Source organism: Crotalus tigris, unplaced genomic scaffold (assembly GCF_016545835.1).
Source record: "Crotalus tigris isolate CLP2741 ecotype Arizona unplaced genomic scaffold, ASM1654583v1 scf7180000017785.2122318, whole genome shotgun sequence".
Lineage (NCBI taxonomy): Eukaryota > Metazoa > Chordata > Lepidosauria > Squamata > Viperidae > Crotalus > Crotalus tigris.
This window is the reverse complement of record NW_024096634.1, coordinates 1,370,212-1,389,847: the sequence shown is the minus strand read 5'-3', so window position 1 is coordinate 1,389,847 and position 19,636 is coordinate 1,370,212. Positions and strand designations below refer to the sequence as shown.

At 43.6% G+C, this 19,636-nt stretch overlaps 1 pseudogene; it reads left to right on the top strand.

Annotated features, from left to right (window-relative positions):
- Positions 1–4,293: 4,293 nt before the first annotated feature.
- On the top strand, positions 4,294–6,486 carry LOC120307471 (annotated as a pseudogene).
- The last annotated feature ends 13,150 nt before the right edge of the window (positions 6,487–19,636 follow it).

Genomic DNA, 19,636 nt, shown 5'->3' with positions numbered 1-19,636 from the left:
TCATGTGGTGGATAAAAATGACAACAATAAAATTTGAAAACAAAAATAGCATAATGTGATAAAATAGACCATATACTGCTGAAATCACAAATAACATGCATCTAGAAATTCAGTATCATTGATATGTATCTGAAGCTATGAGCCTTACTGTCTGGATCACCTTTCCTGGAAATGGAACATTTGAAAGAGTTATAGTTATATAGTTATATAGGTTAACCTTTTCCCACTAAAGAAATTTTCTTTAGTGATGGACTTATATTGTAACAGGACAGCCATTAGACTGGTACCAACTAGTGAAGTCCAAGTTGAGATAAATTTGATCATTTTTTTCTACCAGAACAATACATATTTTTTATAGATGTGACTAATTTTCAGTCTCTATGCCTCCAACAACTTGGATGAGAGGTATTGGTCACCCTAGAATTATCCAATGAAACAGAATTGTAATATTTTGAATATAACAGGAACAACATCTTCATACCTCCTCTCTTTATGTAAAGTTATGGCATTTGCTTTTATAGGTATAGCAAAGGCTATTGATATGGACAGTTTTAAAGACAAATTTTGCTATATATTTAAAAAATAAAGTTTTAAACTTGTAGTTAATTTTTTCTAAGGATTGAAGAAAACTCACCCAATGATTTCAATAAAACTGCCGGTCTGAAGATTCTCAATCTTTAAAAAAAGTCAAAGAAAAAAAATTAAATCCTAAGTGGTTAAGTGACATGCCTCGATGAAACTTGAAGTTCATATAAGCAACACTAGTAGATATAATCACAATAAATTAAGATAAATTTCAAAGGACAAGGAATTCTACTTAAAAATCTACTATAACTTTATCCAGTTAGCTTGGAAGACATTAACTTGGATGAGTTCCTTAATCAATGCCACATATTATTTCATTACATACATGTCTTCAGTATGTTCTCTATTTTTTTGTATCAGAAGATGAAGAACTGCAATTGATAAGATGTCATTACTGAAAGAGGAAAAATATCACAGCTATAACATCAGTCATTGACTCTGATAAAGTTTGTTCATTTGAAAATATATAGTCTTAGTCTGCCTAGCTTATCTTTCCATAGATTTATGGAAGCCCACAAACTTTAACACTTGGTAAAGGTAGTAGAGAATGAATAATTCCTATAATTTGTCATTGTTTCATAGAAATGAAACAAACTATCCTTGTTGGATAGATTTTCACTGAATATTTTGAAATCTTATATAGTGTTTAATAGATAGCAAAAAGATAGCATTAAAAGATAGCAACAGAAAAATAAAAGCATTAAAAGATAACAAAAAATAACTGCATACAGTTTCAACAGGTAAGATATAAATCATTGAAATACATACACATTTCATATGTGAACAACTGCATACCTATTTCTATGAATATGTATAAGTTCTTAGCAAGTAATTCTCCCCACCCCCATGACAGATGTCAGGCGTAAGGCAGACCAGACTAGGAAACCAAAGTTATGAATCTTAATCCTACTTTATTATAAGGCTATAGTAACAGAATCTTGCAAGTCACAATATAGTTGCCTCCTTCCTCCCTTTATCTTCAAGAGTTTTAGGGCAGGGCTTTTCAACCTTTTCACCCATTGTACCACTTTTAGGATATGGCAATATCTGAGTACCACCAGTCACCTGACCAAAAAAAAAAAAAAAAAAAGGAAAAAAGTGATAAAGTATAGGTAGTCCTCAACTTACAACATTTCGCTTAGTGACTGTTTGAAGTTACAACAGCACTGCAAAAAGTGATTTATGACCATTTTTCCCACTTACGACCATTTCAACATTCCCAGGGTCATGTGATTTACATTTGGATGCTTGGCAACTGATTCATATTTATGATGGCTGCTGTGTCTCAAGGTCATGTGATCCCCTTCTGCAACCTTTTGACAAGCAAAGTCAATGGGGAAACCAGATTCACTTAACAACCTTTTATATCAGGGGTGGCAAACTCAATTTCATTGAGGGCCGCATTAGTATTGTGGTTACATGGGGGATGTTCCTTCCTTTTTCTCTCCCACCCTGCCTCTCTCCTCTGATTCCCATCTCCTTCCTTCCTTCCTTCCTTCCTTCCTTCCTTCCTTCCTTCCTTCCTTCCTTCCTTCCTTCCTTCCCTCCTTCTCATTCCCATTTCCTTCCTTCCTTCCTTCCTTCCTTCCTTCCTTCCTTCCTTCCTTCCCTGATCCTGGTGCTTCTGCTAAGCCCTGACAGCTGATCTACACTTCTGCAGGGCTGTCAGGGCTCAGCAAAAGGGCCAGGATCAGCACTGGGCTCCAGCTGATCGGTGCTTCTTTGGGGCTCAGCAGACTCCTGCCCAGCTTGCTCGCTTGCCCTTCCCCAAAAAACACGCCGCTTGCTCACTCACCCTTCTCAAAACACGTTGCTCGCTTGCCCTTCTGAAAACATGCCACTCACTTGCTCTTCCAAAAACATGCTCACTTGCCCTTTTTCTGAAAACACTCCGCTCACTCACTCACCCTTCCTTCGAAAACAGGCTGTTCACTCGCCCTTCCTCTGAAAACTGGCCACTCACTCTGTCTCTCCTCACTGCTTCTCACTTTTTCTCTCATTCTTCCACCAAAACCTGCCCATTTTATACTTTCTCTTCTCTCCGCCCTCCTCCTCCTTTTCTCTTCTGGGTGCACTGGAAGCTCCAATTACTATGTCACTGTTATGTCCCGAGCCTTGCAAACGGGCTCGGGGCGTTTGCAGGCAGTCCCGGGCAGGTGCAAGCTGCCCGGGACCAGACAGGCTGTCGCCAGTGCCTGTGCGCATGCGCGGGTGCTGGCGCGGGAAAAGTAACACATTGACCCGGGAATTGCCTATATAAGAGGCTGGGAGCTTTTGGGCGTTGCTGAAGCCTTCACCTGTAAGCTGAACACAGAATAAAAAGAAACCTGAGAACTACAACTGCTTCTCATGTCTGCTTTTCGCCAAGGACTCAAGACTGGCGACGAGGATGGGATGCCTTGCACCGATGGAAAAGAAAAAAAAGGTGTAAGCTTACCCAAGTGAGTCCTGAGCGGCGGAACGGCGTTGACTCGGCAGCTACCCGCCAATCCAGTGCGCATTTGGGGGTAGGCTGGCTGATAGACCCGTCTCCTGAAGATGGCAAAAATTGGAAGGCTTTCGGAGTTCGACGTCTCACATCCAGAGAGGTGGGAGTCCTACGTAGCCAGGTTGGAAAACTACCTCAAGGCGAACCAAGTGAGGGAAGATAGCTTGAAGGCTGCCACCCTGCTTTGTGTCTGCGGCCAAGACGCCTTCGAAATCGCAGAGAACCTTGCAGCACCTGTTCCATTAGAGTCTGTCAGCTACGCAGATCTAAAGAAGCTATTGAAGGAGCACGTCCAGCCTAAGATGTCCATCATCGCATGGCGCCACACCTTCGAGCAGAGGGATCAACGATCCGGAGAATCGGCCAAAGAATACATCGCCGCATTAAGAAAGGCCGCCAAGCACTGCGAGTTCAAGGACCTCGAAGAACGACTGAGGGATCGATTCGTGTGCGGGCTAAGGCATCGAGAGCTACAACAGAGGCTTTTCGCCAAAGAGGACTTGTCTTTCCAAGATGCCTTGAGAGAGGTCACCGCAGAAGAAGCAGCAGGCGGCGCCATCAAGAACATGCGGCCGATCAGGAACAGTCCAGATGTTGCATCCGTGCACCAAGAAGAAGTCCGAGGGAACTCCGAGGAGGATCCGGACGAGGAAGTCGACCGTCTCCACCCCACGAAGGAAGAGAACCGGAAAGGAAGCTCTTCAGCTCCCCTCAAGTGCATCGGCTGTGGAGGTCGCCACAGGAGAGCCGACTGCAAGTTCCGCTCCGCTATCTGCCAGGCGTGCGGGAAACAAGGACATATTGCAGCTGTGTGTCTGGGCCGACGAAAGGTACAACCTCAGGAAGAACTGCGCCTGAAAGGTACCAGGGTCCCCAGCCAGAATAGGGTAGGTTTTTGCGCTTCGCGAAGGAGCATCTTTAGGACAGGCACACACAAGCCCATTAAGAAAAAGCTGTCACTCAAGGTGAAGCTACAAGGGGTTCCATTAACCATGGAACTAGACACGGGGTCTGCACTTTCAATCATCTCCTTGCCTACTTTTAGGAAGATTTGTTCCGGCAGTGGAACTCAGGCCAAGTTAAGGCCTTCTGACATTGTGCTAACAGATTTTCAGAATTCGAGAGTGTGTGTTAAGGGGGAGGCCACCCTTAACGTACAGTATAAGAATTTTGAAGGTCCACTAGACCTATTAGTAGTAGGGGGTGAACGAACGAGTCTCATAGGACTCGATTGGTTTGAAGCCTTGGGGATACACGTCACGGGGCTCAACAGCTTACAAACACTCGACCTACAGGAAGTCTGCAAAGAATTTGCAGATGTCTTCAGCCCCCAGCTGGGCACATTCAAGGGACCCCCTGTGTCCTTAAAACTAGACCCCACTGTCACTCCCATTAGAATTAAAGCAAGAAGGGTCCCTTTTGCTTTAAAGAGTAAAATTGACACTGAGTTAGACAAACTGATCCAACAGGGAATCCTAGAACCTGTTGATTCCAGCCCTTGGGAGACTCCCATTGTCACGCCTCTAAAGGCAAATGGGGACATTCGCATTTGTGCTGACTACAAATGCACTCTTAATAAGGCATTGCAGCAACATGCCTATCCTGTTCCTGTGGTCAGTCATATTCTGGCCTCCCTCAAGGGGGGGGCGCGTTTTTGCAAAGCTTGACCTAGCTCAAGCGTATCAACAGCTGCCTGTTGATGATGATGCTGCTATAGCTCAGACTATTGTGACCCACAGGGGAGCCTTTAAGGTAAAAAGGCTACAATTTGGAGTGAATGTCGCTCCTGGGATTTTCCAAAGCGTAATGGAAAACACACTACGGGGCATACCGGGGGTTTGCCCCTACTTTGATGATGTCTTAATTGCAGGAGACTCCACACACATTCTAGCTGAAAGGCTAAGGGCTGTTCTGTTAAGGTTCAGGAAAACAGGCCTCAAGCTCAAAAAAGACAAATGCAAAATTGGGGTGCCTTCTACTGAATTTCTGGGGTTCAAAATTGATGCTGCTGGGATTCACCCTGCTGAATCCAAACTAACTGCCATTTTAGAAGCACCTAGGCCAAAGTCTAAGGCCGAACTTCAGGCCTTTCTGGGCCTCCTGAATTTCTACAATTCCTTTCTTCCACATAAAGCTAGTGTAGCTGAGCCTCTTCACAGGCTATTAGACAAACAAGCAGTGTGGCAGTGGTCACAAACACATGAGGCTAGTTTCAATGAGGTCAAGGCCTTACTCACTTCTAACAGTGTACTTGCACACTTCAATGAGTCCCTTCCTGTGTGCATCGCTTGTGATGCTTCCCCTTACGGGGTAGGAGCCGTCCTGAGCCACCTCAGGTCTGATGGAACTCAGGTTCCTGTTGCATATTACTCCAGAACACTGTCTTCTGCTGAGCGCAACTACGCTCAGATAGACAGGGAGGCTCTGGCTGTTGTTGCTGGAATTAAAAAATTCCATGATTTTTTGTATGGCAGGCATTTCACGGTCTTCACTGACCATAAGCCTCTGCTGGGACTGTTTACCACACGTAAACAAACTCCCCAAATCATTTCCCCTAGAATGCTTAGGTGGTCTATTTTTCTGTCTGCATATGATTTTTCCTTACTCCACAAGCCTGGGAAAGAAATGGGCCATGCTGATGGCCTCAGTAGATTGCCCCTGCCAGTAGTAGAAGCTGACCCTGCGCCAGCTGTCAACATTCTTTCCATCCAAGCCTTGCCCGAGTCCCCTCTGAATGCCAGGGATGTTGCCGCTGAAACAGGCACAGATCACACACTTTCACGTGTCTTTCTTGGGCTTTGTCTGGATGGGCTGAGCACTGCCCTAGTCCTGAGTTTCAGAGTTTCTGGTCCAAAAGGAACGAGTTGTCCACTTCTCAGGGTTGTCTGCTTTGGGGAAACAGAGTTGTCATTCCCACCTCAATGAGGACTAGGATCTTAGAGTCCCTCCACGAGGGTCATCCTGGCATTGTTCGCATGAAGGCCCTTGCGCGCAGCCACTTGTGGTGGCCTGGTTTAGATAAGGACATTGAGGCTAAGGTGCATGCATGCCACCTGTGCCAGCGCTCTCGCCCAGAGATGCCCCAAGCTCCTGTGCATAGATGGGAGGATACACAGTCCCCATGGTCTAGGGTGCACATTGACTACGCTGGGCCCTTTCAGGGCCAGTTCTTCTTGGTCCTCGTTGACAGTCATTCAAAATGGCTTGAGGTTGTACCTGTCTCATCCACCACCACTGCAAAGACTATTCAGGTACTGAGGGGGATTTTTGCTGCACACGGGCTCCCAGATGTCATCGTGTCTGACAACGGCCCTCAATTTACTTCCTCCGAATTCCAAGCTTTCTTACAGGCTAACATGATTCGTCATGCCACGTCTGCACCCTTCCACCCGTCCACCAACGGTATGGCTGAACGCATGGTCCGCATCACAAAGGACGCCTTGAAAAGACTCACCTATGGGGACTGGCATCACAGGTTGGCTGACTTTCTCCTTTCTTACCGCACCACACCGTCCACTTCTACAGGGAGAAGCCCAGCTGAACTTCGCTGGGGGCGCAAACTTACTACGAAGCTTGACCGGTTGCATCCGGACAGACTGCCTTCATCTACCTCACATCCTAGGGCACCTAGACAACTACTTGTGGGTGCCCCGGTTTGGACTCGCAATTATGGGCCTGGTTATACATGGGTCCCCGCTTCTATTTCCAGGGTCACAGGTCCTCTATCCTACGAGGTAGTCCTGGACAACGGTCGTGTCCTGGGTCAGCACATCGACTAACTCCGACCTAGGCGGGATCTTCCAGATGAGACTCCTGGGTCTTTTCCAGGGGGGGAGGGGGACCCTTTAGAGCAAAGGGAGGGGCACGAGCTGCTGCCCACCTCCAATGATGGAGCCACCAACGGCCCATTCCAAGATTCCGCGAGTGCCCCAAACAGGAATTCTAAGAGCCTATCCAACTACCAGGCATTCACGCCTACTCCAGCCAGGGAGTCACCCCGGGGGTACAATCACTATTCACCTGCACAGCACAGTACTCCAGTCAGGGAGGATACCCGGGAGCATCCCAATAAATCATACCCCGCAAGAGAGCTGGCACATAATCCCCAGAGTTGGCCTGACCTTACCCCAAGTCCTACAGGGGGTCAAACATACAGGGAGGTGGTTGAGGAACCAAGTCCCGACCGCAACACCTCTAGCCCAAATCAGGGAGTAACTGAGTTTTGGGAAGGTACAGAAACCCACACGAGCCCGGACACAGAACGGGGTTTAGGGAATGGACAGCCTCCTGACAGGTCTTGGACGGACCTAGGAGGTTCTACAGAGATGCCCAGCAGTGGCTATCACTTCAAGGGGCCCGAGGGCCTACAGCTAGGCAGGTCAACCAGGTCACAAAGTGACAGAAGCCCTGGTCTGACGAGCCCGGTGGGCGAGCAAGCAGGCCAGGCATTGGGGCACAGTCCTTGGAAGGCACCAAGGCAAAATAAGGAGAACAGGCTCACGTCTCCCTTCAGTCAGGGAACACCTGTCAGAAACCCAGAGCTGAGAAGGTCACAGAGAGAAAGGAAATCTCCTAAGTACTTGGAGGATTACATAACATTGTTGGCTAAACAAAAGCCAGTAAACAGTAGGAGCACTGGGGAGTAGAACACTGCATCAAGAAATAATTGTATGTTGGTAGTAGTCTTAGCCCGGGGGTGAGGGGTGTTATGTCCCGAGCCTTGCAAACGGGCTCGGGGCGTTTGCAGGCAGTCCCGGGCAGGTGCAAGCTGCCCGGGACCAGACAGGCTGTCGCCAGCGCCTGTGCGCATGCGCGGGTGCTGGCGCGGGAAAAGTAACACATTGACCCGGGAATTGCCTATATAAGAGGCTGGGAGCTTTTGGGCGTTGCTGAAGCCTTCACCTGTAAGCTGAACACAGAATAAAAAGAAACCTGAGAACTACAACTGCTTCTCGTGTCTGCTTTTCGCCAAGGACTCAACAGTCACCACGTGTGCTGATCCTGGGGCTTCTGCCAAGTTCTGCAGCTCCAACTGATTTCCAGATCTGTGCAGTGCCATTTTAGCTGGTTCCTCCCCTGCTACACTTGGCTAGGGGTCACGTACCAACTGCCAGGTGCTAAAGTACCACTGGTGGTATGCGTACCATTGGTTGAAAAGCCCTATTCTAGGGACTGAGAGCTCTTGAATACTACTGAGACACTCAGTCAAATTACATTTCTGATCTGGACTCAATTTCTTTCATCTGACCATTGTTTTGGGAGTGGTTCTTTCTTATGCTTTTCAAGGTTATTCCTACACCTCATTAGACAGGGTGAGTTGCCCTGATGGACTTTTGATGATGTATCCTTTTCCCCTGTAGACCAAAATCAGTTTCAGACATCAAGAAGCTTTGTCTCTCTTCTAACTGTAAACATATAAAAGGGCAGAAACATCAAATAATAGACAAGGAACTTGTTGAATATTTGTAGAGTTGTTTGTATATGGTGTAGACTGGCAATACTGTGTGCATCAAGGAGAAAGGCATATGCAGTTGGAGAATATAGCAAGAGCAAGTAGGATATGCTGAGAAAGTAAGATGCTGAGCAAAGTAGTTGGTGGAAAGTAACATGCTTGTTGGAGTATGGATCAGATATTTAATAAAGGTATTAGAATCCCAGAAGCCTCTTCTTGTTTTCCTCCTTAGGAAAGAAGAAAAAAATAAAAATTTAGAAAAAGAGGGGTGGATAGTCACAAATACTTGCAAAGGAGAACTTTGCTTAAGCATCACTAAAGCTAAATTCAATTAAAAGCTTTGCATAGCCATAGAATAAGTCAATCAAGCAATTAGAACCCAAATCTACAGTAACACAAACACAACTCTTTTTTTGGGGGGGTAAGAATTTAATATTCTTTAACCTTTTAGATAAAGAACTTTTATGACTAATGATATGGTGGTAAAATTGACTAGAAATGATTTTCCCTGAAGAGTAATGGCACAATTGGATTTAAATAATGTGGATGTTGCTTAATAAATGAGATACTTTAGCACCTTCTTAATACCAATTAAGATTCTGTCAGAGAAACTCCAGAGACCAATCTTTTTACATTTATAGACTTTCTACTAAACATTAGAATAAAAAAGTTCATCTTCAATGTTAAAGAAAACTGTACACCTTTTACCCATATATAGAAGGAACAATCTTTGACATCACTTTTATCTTTATTTATTATACTTGCAAAATATTTAACAGCAGCTGGGGACAAATACAAATTAAACAATTTCTAGCTATTGAAAGTTAAAGTAAATATAACCTTTATTCTTAATGCAACTTCCTAAGATTACTAGTAGTCCTTGCTTATTTCTCAGAATTGGGATCAGCAGCTCTTCAATTGTTAGATGATGCAACCCAGTTGTTAAGCAAAGCATTAGGTGATTGTGATTTACAATTTTACTTCTGCCTTTCCAATTAACTCTCTTATTACAAGCCAGTTGCAAAGCATCCAGATGGTGATCATGTGACTGCAGGATGCTGCAATGGTTGTAAATCAGGGGTGTCAAACTCGCAATTTCACGTGATGTGTTGCAATGTATCACGATTTTTTTGCCATTGCCAGCAATGGGGTGGGTGCAGTTTCTGTTATGTCCTGGGCATGCTGAATGACTCAGCAGGCTCAGGAGGCTGCAGAAGGCCCAGGCAGACCATGTGTTTACCCGGGACCAGACAGGCTGTCTCCAGCCTTGTGAGCATGTGCAAGGTGGGAGACTAGCCTTGCATTGATAGGCTGATGCTGTCCCTGCAAGGGAAGTATAAAAGAGCCAGCACCATTTTGTTTGCTGTTCTGTTCTGTTCTGTTTGTGATCTCAATAAAGAAGTTGTGTTTGTTACTCCTGCCTCGCTTTGATGTCTCTGATTCTAAAACAGAACATTGGCAATGAAGGTGGGATTGGCTGCAAGAAGAACAACAGGAGAAGCTAGGTTGACTTACCAGAGGAGGCCTGAAGTGCTGGGAAGTTCGGCGTCTGGAGGAAGCGATTGCCTGCCAGTACGAGAATGCTGGAGGTGAGCTCGGCTTCGTGGGACCCCTTCTCATACCTTGCAGTGAGAGGCATTGAAAAGGCTCCAGGCTGTAACGATGTCAAAGCTAGGCCATCTATCGGAATTTGATACTTCTCACCCTGAGCTCTGGAGCTCCTACGTGGCTCGAGTAGAGAATTACTTTTGAGTAAACAAGATCCAAGAAGACAGCCTTAAAGCTGCTACATTGCTGTGTGTCTGTGGGCAAGAGACTTTCAATATTGCAGAGAATCTTGTAGCCCCAGCACCACTGGAATCAATTTTGTATGCTGAGTTAAAGAGGATGCTGCGAGAGCACTTTGAACCCAAGCTCTCAGTAATTGCATGGAGGCACGCCTTTGAGCAGAGGGATCAGAGGCCTGGTGAGTTTGCTGCAGACTTTGTTGTTGCCTTAAGAAAAGCAGTTAGGCCATGTGCATTTAAGGATCTAGAAGAGAGGCTCCGGGATTGCTTGGTTTGCAGCCTACGAAGTCATGAGCTGCAACAGAAACTTTTTGCAAAAGAAGATGTCTCATTTCAAGATGCTTTGAGAGAGATTGCAGCTGAAGAAGCAGCAGGAGGAGCTGTGAAGGCCGTGCAGCTTACCAAGAACCCCCCAATTCCTAGCACCGTCCATCATGAGGTCGCTCTGGAGATTCCAGGAGAGGATCCAGAGTTGGAGGTAGACAGGCTTCAGCAGCAAGCAGAAAGAAGGCCTCAGGAAGGTAGACAACAGACAACCTCATTCCCTTGGTGTTTTGGGTGTGGAGGACGCCACAAGCGCTCTGACTGCTGGTTCCACTCCGCTATCTGCCGGGCATGTGGAAGGCAAGGCCACACTGCCTCCATCTGTTTGGGTTGCCAGAAGGAACGGTCTCCAGAAGAATTGCCTCTGAAAGGTACCAAGGTCCCCAGCCAAAACAGGGTGGGCTTCTGCGTGTCCCGTAGGGCCATTTTCAAAACGAGGATTCACAGGCCACTTAAAAAGAAGCTTCACATTGACGTGAAGTTTCAAGGGGTTCCCTTGTCGATGGAGTTGGACACAGGGTCCGCTCTATCAATCATTTCCTTAGACACTTTTAAAAAGATTTGCAGCAGAAGTGGCCTACAAGTTAAACTCAGGCCTTCAAATTTAATCCTTACTGACTTCCAGAATTTCAGAGTCAGCATGAAGGGGGAGGCCATGCTCAAGGTGTAGCGTAGGAGTTTTGAAGGGCTGCTAGATGTGGTGGTAGTTGGGGGTGATCGTACGAGTCTTACTGGACTCGATTGGTTTGAGGCCCTTGGAATTCAAGTGAGTGGACTTCACAATCTGCAAACATCAGGCCTTGCAGAAGTTTGCAAGGAGTTTGCTGATGTGTTGAGTTCAGAGCTTGGCTCGTACAAGGGGCCTCCCATTGCTTTACATTTAGACCCAGCCATCACACCTATCAGGATCAAGCCCCGAAGGATGCCTTTTGCCCTAAAGAACAAAATAGATGCAGAGCTGGACAAGCTGCTCCAGCAGGGCATCTTATAACCTGTAGACTCTAGTCCATGGGAAACCCCTATAGTCACGCCACTGAAGGCCAATGGAGAAGTCCGAATTTGTGCAGACTATAAATGTACACTTAATAAGGCATTGCAGCAGCATACCTACCTGGTGCCTGTAGTGAGCCACATTCTGGCCTCACTCAAGGGGGGGCAAATCTTTGCAAATGCTGTGTTAGCTCATTTCAATGAGCAATTGCCTGTATGCATAACCTGTGATGCATCCCCTTATGGGGTTGGGGCTGTGCTGAGCCACCTCAAGGCTGATGGGACACAAGTCCTTGTGGCCTACTATTTCAGGACTCTCTCATCTGCAGAGTGTAATTATGCGCAGATTGACAGAGAAGCCTTGGCAATAGTGGCTGGCATAAAGAAATTCCATGATTTCTTATATGGTTGCCACTTCACGATCTACACAGATCATAAACCTCTGCTGGGCTTGTTTACAACAAACAAACAAGCCCCTCACATAATATTTCCATGAATGCTGAGATGGTCAATTTTCCTGTCAGCATATGATTTCACCCTGCTTCACAAACCAGGTAAAGAAATGGGCCATGCAGATGGTCTCAGCAGATTACCTCTAAGCAGGTAGAGGCAGATCCTGCTCCTGCTCTGCACATTCTCGCCATTCAGGAATTGCCTGAATCTCCCCTCAATGCTAGGGATGTGGCTGCAGAAACTGCCACTGATCACACACTTACACACGTGCTGACATGGGTGTTATCAGGATGGCCTGACATGTGTCCTGGTGCAGAATTCAAGAGTTTCTGGCAAAGAAAGCATGAGCTTTCCACTTTCAAGGGGTGTATACTATGGTGTAGCAGGGTAGTCCTCCCAGCCTCATTGAGGACTAGAGTCTTGCTCTCTTTGCATGAGGGACATCCGGGAATAGTCCGGATGAAGGTGCTTGTGTATAGCCATCTCTGGTGGCCTGGGCTCGATAAAGAGATCAAGACCCAGGTTCCTGGGTGCCAAGTGTGCCAACAGTCAAGGCCTGAAATGCCCTAGGCCCCTGTACATAGGTGGGAGGAGACACATACTCCATGGTCAAGGGTACACATTGACTACGCTGGGCCCTTTCAGGGGCAATTCTTCCTTCTCCTCGTGGACAGCCATTCCAAGTGGCTAGAGGTTGTTCCTGTCTCCTCCACTACTACTGCTAGGACCATCCAGGTGCTGAGAAGAATCTTTGCCTCACATGGTCTTCCAGACATCCTTGTCTCTGACAACAGACCCCAATTCACGTCTTCTGAGTTTCAGGCTTTTCTTCAAGCCAACTTGATCCGGCATGCTACATCTGCACCGTTCCATCCAGCTTCCAATGGCCAGGCTGAGCATATGGTGCGTACTACCAAAGATGCTTTAAAAAGAATCACTCATGGCAACTGGCATCACAGGTTAGCTAACTTTCTTCTTTGCCACCATACCACACCTTGTACTGTCACTGGGAAGAGCCTAGCTGAACTCCACTGGGGTTGCAGACTCATTACCAAACTGGACAGGTTTCACCCAGACCGGGTGGCTTCACAGGTGTCATAGCTGCGGGCACCTAGGAGACTACAGGTGGGCGATCCGGTCTGGGCAAGGAACTATGGACCTGGACATCTCTGGGTGACTGCAGTGGTATGCAAGGTCTCTGGGCCATTGTCATACGAAGTGGCCTTGGACAATGTTTGTGTGTTAAGGCGGCACATCGATCAACTACGCTGGAGGTTTCCCAGGAACACTTCCGCTCCTGGCTCTGCTCTCGGGGGGTGAGGAAGACCACGATTACGATTGTGGACCACAGTCTCTCCGTGAAAGTGGGGATACGCTGGCTCCAGAAGGGGGTTCTGCCTACGAGGCAGCTCCTGACTCTGGCACTGGGTCTATGGATTTGGCCAGCTAACCGGCACTACAGGCTTCTCCATCTGCTGGTCTTGGGCTCACGGGACAGTGCTCCCAAGAGGGGTCCATTGTGGACTCGGGGAATTCTACCCCACCAAGGAACTCTGGTTTGGGGTTACAGGTTCCGGTTAGTCAGTACGATGGAAGGTCACCAGATTCAAGGGGGCATCTATGTCCTGGTCTGCCATGCCTGGCAGATGAGCTCGCAGGCCAGGCGCCCACAACAGCTCTAAGAAGATCAGAGCGAGCAAGGGGTCCCCCCAAGCATTTACAAGACTATGTAAGGTTCTTGTCAATTCCAGGACAGGCCTAATAGTCTTGTGAAAAAAATTATGTAAAGGGGGCTTAATAGTTCTCTTGAACTCAGGGCACACTCAGAGTTGGGGTGTTTTGTTTGATAGTATTAAACAATATGTGGTATTCATGTAAATATGAGAAATGTAATGACTGGGTCTGCCTGCGTGCAGGCATAACTGTGTTTAGAAATAACAACATGCTTAATTGAACACATGTATATGTATGCTGCTATAAAACATTAAGTATTCACTTATTGTTTTATCCAAGGGGGGAGGGGTATTATGTCCTGAGCATGCTGAATGACTCAGCAGGCTCAGGAGGCTGCAGAAGGCCCGGGCAGACCATGTGGTTGCCTGGGACCAGACAAGCTGTCTCCAGCCTTGTGAGCATGTGTAAGATAGGAGACTAGCCTTGCATTGATAGGCTGATGCTGTCCCTGCAAGGAAAGTATAAAAGAGCCAGCACCATTTTGTTTGCTGTAGTGTTCTGTTTGTGATCTCAATAAAGAAGTTGTGTTTGTTACTCCTGCCTCGCTTCGATGACTCTGATTCTAAAACAGAACAGTTTCGCTATGATGCATTTGGCCTGCAGGCTGGCAGTATGACACCCTTGTTGTAAATGTAAGGATTGGCCATGAAGTTGATTTTTTAAAACACTGTCATAATTTTGAATGGTCATTAAGGAAGGCAGTTGGTAAGTGAGAACTATCTGTGCTGAAATCATGATGGAAATTATAGCTGTTCAAAAATTGCAAACTTTTCAGCAGTGTGAATGACCAAGGAATAATATTATGAGTTACAATCTTTGGTTGTAAGAATTCATGTGATTTGTGTGGTTGCAGAAATGATGATATGATAATACTTACCATTTATGCTGCCCATTCCAAGTGTTTCAAAGCACCTTGTCTATGCTCACAATGATTCTTAGAGTTATAATTTAACTCACTACTTTTTAGGTATTTTTGAATTCTATCCCAGATTTGATGTCTGGGATAGAATTAGGGACCTGGAGGCTAAAATGTATATGATTAGAGGGCTGGAGGGTAAAACATATGAAGAACAGTTCCAAGAACTGAATATGGCTAGTCTAGTGAAGAGAAGAACCAGGACTGCATGATAGCAGTATTCCAATACAGTATTTGAGGGGCTGTCACAGAGAGAAGGAAGTCAACCTATTTTCCAAAGCACTCGAAGGACAGAAATAATGGATGGAAACTGATCAAGGAGAAATTCAACCTAGAAATAAGGAGAATTTTTCTGACTGTGAGAACAATCAATCAATGGAACAGCTTGCCTTCAGAAGTTCTGGGTGTCCTATCACTGGAGGCTTTCAAGAAGAGACTGAACAGCCACTTGTCAGAAATGTTATAGGGTCTCCTGCTTGAGCAAGGGGTTGGACTAGATGACCTTCAAGATGCCTTCCAACTCTGTTAATCTGTTAAAATGATTCTGTTAATAATTAACCAAATGCCTTTGAAAAAATTCCATGCAGAAAATGAAGGGACTAGCTGTGAATTTAGAGTCCTGAATTTTCTGCTTCTGGAAAAAACAGGACTTGATATTGTACATAGGTTGTCAATGTTACTTTTAAAATATATATATATTTATTAATTTTTTACAATAACAATCTTTAATGCTTCATAAACAGTGTGTTGTCTGTGTTCATATACTCAAAACAATCAATAACAATTAATTTCTCCAATTAATCAATATGTTAGTTGGTAATATATTTCTTGATCCTCTCTTCTTCCAATAATAATCTCCTTTTGTCTCTATTAAAAAATATAATTCTTAATATTTTCAATACATACCAAGTTGAATATAAACATTTTTTTTGTATTTATGCATCAACATATAACATGTCAATGTCACTTTTTAGTATCTCTAATGAGATACTATTCGAGAGGGTGGGGTCATAACAGAGAAGACATAATGTGGAATGGCTGATTAATTTTTTTCCCTCTTTCCCTTTTTCATCCCTCTCTCCCTAATACACACACACACACACACACACACACACAGAGAGAGAGAGAGAGAGAGAGAGAGAGAGAGAGAGAGAGAGAGAGAGAGAGAGAGAGAGAGAGAGAGAGACTGATGGAATGTATTAGAATGGATTTTCTCTGCATACAAATAATAGTCCTGAATTGTCTTCCTTTCTTTGCTGGCCATTGTCCAAATATTCAAGTATCTTATTTTCTTCTTCTATTTCCACATCTTTTTTTCTCTTTCTTTCTCAGCTTACACTACTATTAATATACATAAGACTTGATATTTTCTATAGTAAGTGTCCCATCTTCCTTTTTATGCCTTTTTCTGCTCTGCTTTATCACAGTTGGCTTTAGTTGTTATGGGATGGAAACTACATTTCATTAAAACAGCATATTAAATGAAATTCTCACTCATCTGTACTGTTTTGGTTCCCCCCTTTATTTGATTTGTAAAACAATTCTCAAATTCTTTCTGTCTGTTTATAAATTAATTTGGTATTTTCTCAAAGATGTCCTTGACTCACAAGAATCTGTATTCATCAGATCCAGATCAAATGAAGGCCCCAGTTGCCTTGCTCCTGCATTTCCTTTAAGAATTCATCAACCAAATGGCAATAACAATCCATCAGAACTGTTAGTGGTCTACCACTGAATTTTGGAGAGATTTTTAAAAGTTCATGTTTCCATTTTATTTAATGTTTAAACTAGCATTTTTCTACTTTTCAAATGAATTCTATAATATTAGGTAAACATTAGGTAGATAATTTTCTTCTGTCTCCAGATTTACATATTTAAGTTTTCCTATCCGAGCATTTGATTGCAAGTAATGCATTTTGATTACCTAGTCTGGTGGAAAATTATTTATATACATTATATAAATTAGTATTATGATGAATTCTACTCCATTTGTATAAACTTCTCTGTTCCTTTTCCCCCCTTCCTCATTTCGGAGTCAAAAAAATTATTTACAAATTTGAACTAGAGGGGGCAGGAAGGATCATGCTTATGTTATTAACTATATGACATGTTTGAGAAGTCTTTCTCTGTTCTATTAAATAACTCATGCAGCAAAAAATGTACTATTAATTCCCCCGTCCCAAATAAAAGTTTTCCTGGAGTTTGGTATCTAAGAGTCAGAACAAGAGCATGTAGTTGGAATATGTGTACAGATTAAAAAATATTGTGCAAATTGTAATGCCTTTGAACCAAGTAGTGCACTATTAACTTTTGCTTTGGTTTAGTTAAATCAAGTTGGTAGTCCCATTCAATCAAACTATTTTGGATAGATGCTATTATAAGTTTTGGAAACAAAGTACCAGAAAAGTATGGCAGTAATTTAATAGTGGCACTAGGGAGCAAAATTTTTCATCTCTTTGCTCTTCCCTTTTGGTTTATTTTTATTTTTTAAAATATAAAATAGATGGGTGTCATCATTAGAAACATAAGTTTCTAAGTTTGAAAAGAAAATCATGTTGTAAAACTGGGAAAATTCTATTTCTGAAGTTAAAAACTAAGCATTGGAGTCTGCTATCAGCCCACGGTTCTGGGTATCCATTCTCAGCTTAAAGATATGACATCAGAAAGATAAACCTTTAGTTCAAGTACTAATACATTTGTGAAGCATGGATTTATCACTCATTTGAACAAGGTTTTCTATTTAGAAAAAGCAGAGCACACTGTCATTCAGCCTCCTGGTGATCAACTTCTCATGACTATGAATTACAGCTGACCTGACCTGAAGTACAGTTCCTTTTTCTCAAGCATGTAAATGTCTAAGATCTGCTGACAATCACTGAAATTGTCTGCAGGAATGAAGACAGAATGAAACAAAGTTCTTTCACAGTTCAACACTTTTCCATTTAGTTAATGAATAAACATGGGCAAGTGTCAGGTTGCTTCCTCTATTGTTTCAGACACGTTTGAATTTGGTTACCCCAAATGTATAGCCACATTACTTGTATTTTATTGTTTCTTTTTTTCTTTTTGTTTTGTATTACCAATGGCAAGCATTTGAATTCAAGGCCAATCATTCTATTTGGCAGTGCAGGCCTTTCCAGTACCTCTATTCCTGTTCACTTTTTAATTATAATTCCTCTCATAATTTGGTTCACAGTTGTATATATCAGTATTTTTTTGGAAAGAAAACCCTGTAAGAATATTTTAAAATATTTTTCTTCTTTTTTTATCACATTTGGCTCTCGTACTCATCTGAGATACAGTCTGTTTTTAGCACTAGCTGTAGCATTTAGACTTATATACAGCTTCGCAGGGCTTTACAGCCCTCTCTAAATGGTTTACAGAGTCAGCATATTGCCCCCAACAATCTGGGTCCTCATTTTACTGACTTCAGAAGGATGGAAGGCTGAGTCAACCTTGAATCCCATCAGGATCAAACTGCTGGCAGACAGCAGAATTAGCCTGCAGTACTGTGCCAACAAGGCTCTTTTATAAATGGTAAGTCTAGAATCAAGCACAGGAAATCAGGAGTCAAGGAGTTTCAAATGAATACAGGTTTATTTGCAAGCTTAAGCTCTCTATAAGAATCTGAACTGCTAATGGTCTAAGCAAATTGATGGTAGATAAGAGTCAACAGAATTCAAGATGGGCTGGACTTAGATCTCTTGTGGGTGTGAAGGGACTCGAGACTCAGCCTGGTCATCTCTTATATCTAGTTTGCTTTAAATTAACTTAGAGGAAGTCAATTTATAAGCAAGATTTTTCTCTGGCAACCAAATGTAATCGGTCTGAAATGCAATGGCACAAATACTCATTTATTCCAGTCACTGAAAAGTGATCCTGTTTCTGATTTTTGAAATACAGAAGTGCACGGCTATGTCCTAATATTAAAGAATATCTATTTGTTTCATTCTTTTAAAGATATGCCCTAACACTACAAGTAGTCCACGACTCCTGAGTGTAATTGAGCCTCACAATTATAGTCATAAGTTGTGACAGTCATAAAGCAGGTCACCACATGATGAACTGGATTTTACAACTTTTTCTTGTAGCAGTCATTAAGCAAATATCTTAGTTGTAAAGAGAATGCTGTGATTGTTAAGTGGTTGTTAAACAAACTGTTTGTTCACTATGGGCCATTTTTTTGCTCCAAACTGGAAAGTAAAAACTTCATAAATCACAGTCAGGTGATTGTGAGATGCTGTAAACAGAAGTAAATGCAGGCTGGTTGCCTAGCACCCAAAATGTGGCCTTGTGACCACGGGAGGGTAACATCAGAATCAGGTCATAAGTAGCTTTTGGGGGTCTGTGATAACTTCAAACTATCCCTAAGCAACCAGTTATAAGTCAAGGACTCCTGTAGATAGAAGAGGGTTGCTGTTATAGCAATCAAGTTATCAGGAGCAGATACTTGACAGAGGAATAATGCTCTTTGGCAACATGCTTGTCCATATGTGAAGTAGAGGATCTTTTCTGAAACTAAGCAGCACATAAATGGCATCAATAAATAAAGACTGGTAAGCACTAGAGAGCCTCTGCCTTTGAAGGCTGACTAAGATAGCAATTCAGAAAACACCGAAGAACCATAACTATGAATTTGCTATCTGGAGTTGCTGATGGGAATTTCAAAAACACAGCAATATCATCTTTATTAGCTATCTAAAATGGTATTGTTGCTTTTTTGTTTGCTTGATTATTAAAATACAGTTGATGATTGCCTGACTGCTTATGAAAAAAGCAGTCATTCGTTTAGTGATTTTTCAAAGTTACAATAGTAGTGAAAAAAGTGTTTTGCAACCATTTTTCTGTGATTAGTCATGTGATTAAAATTCAGACAACTGGCAACTGGCCTATATTTATGATGGTTT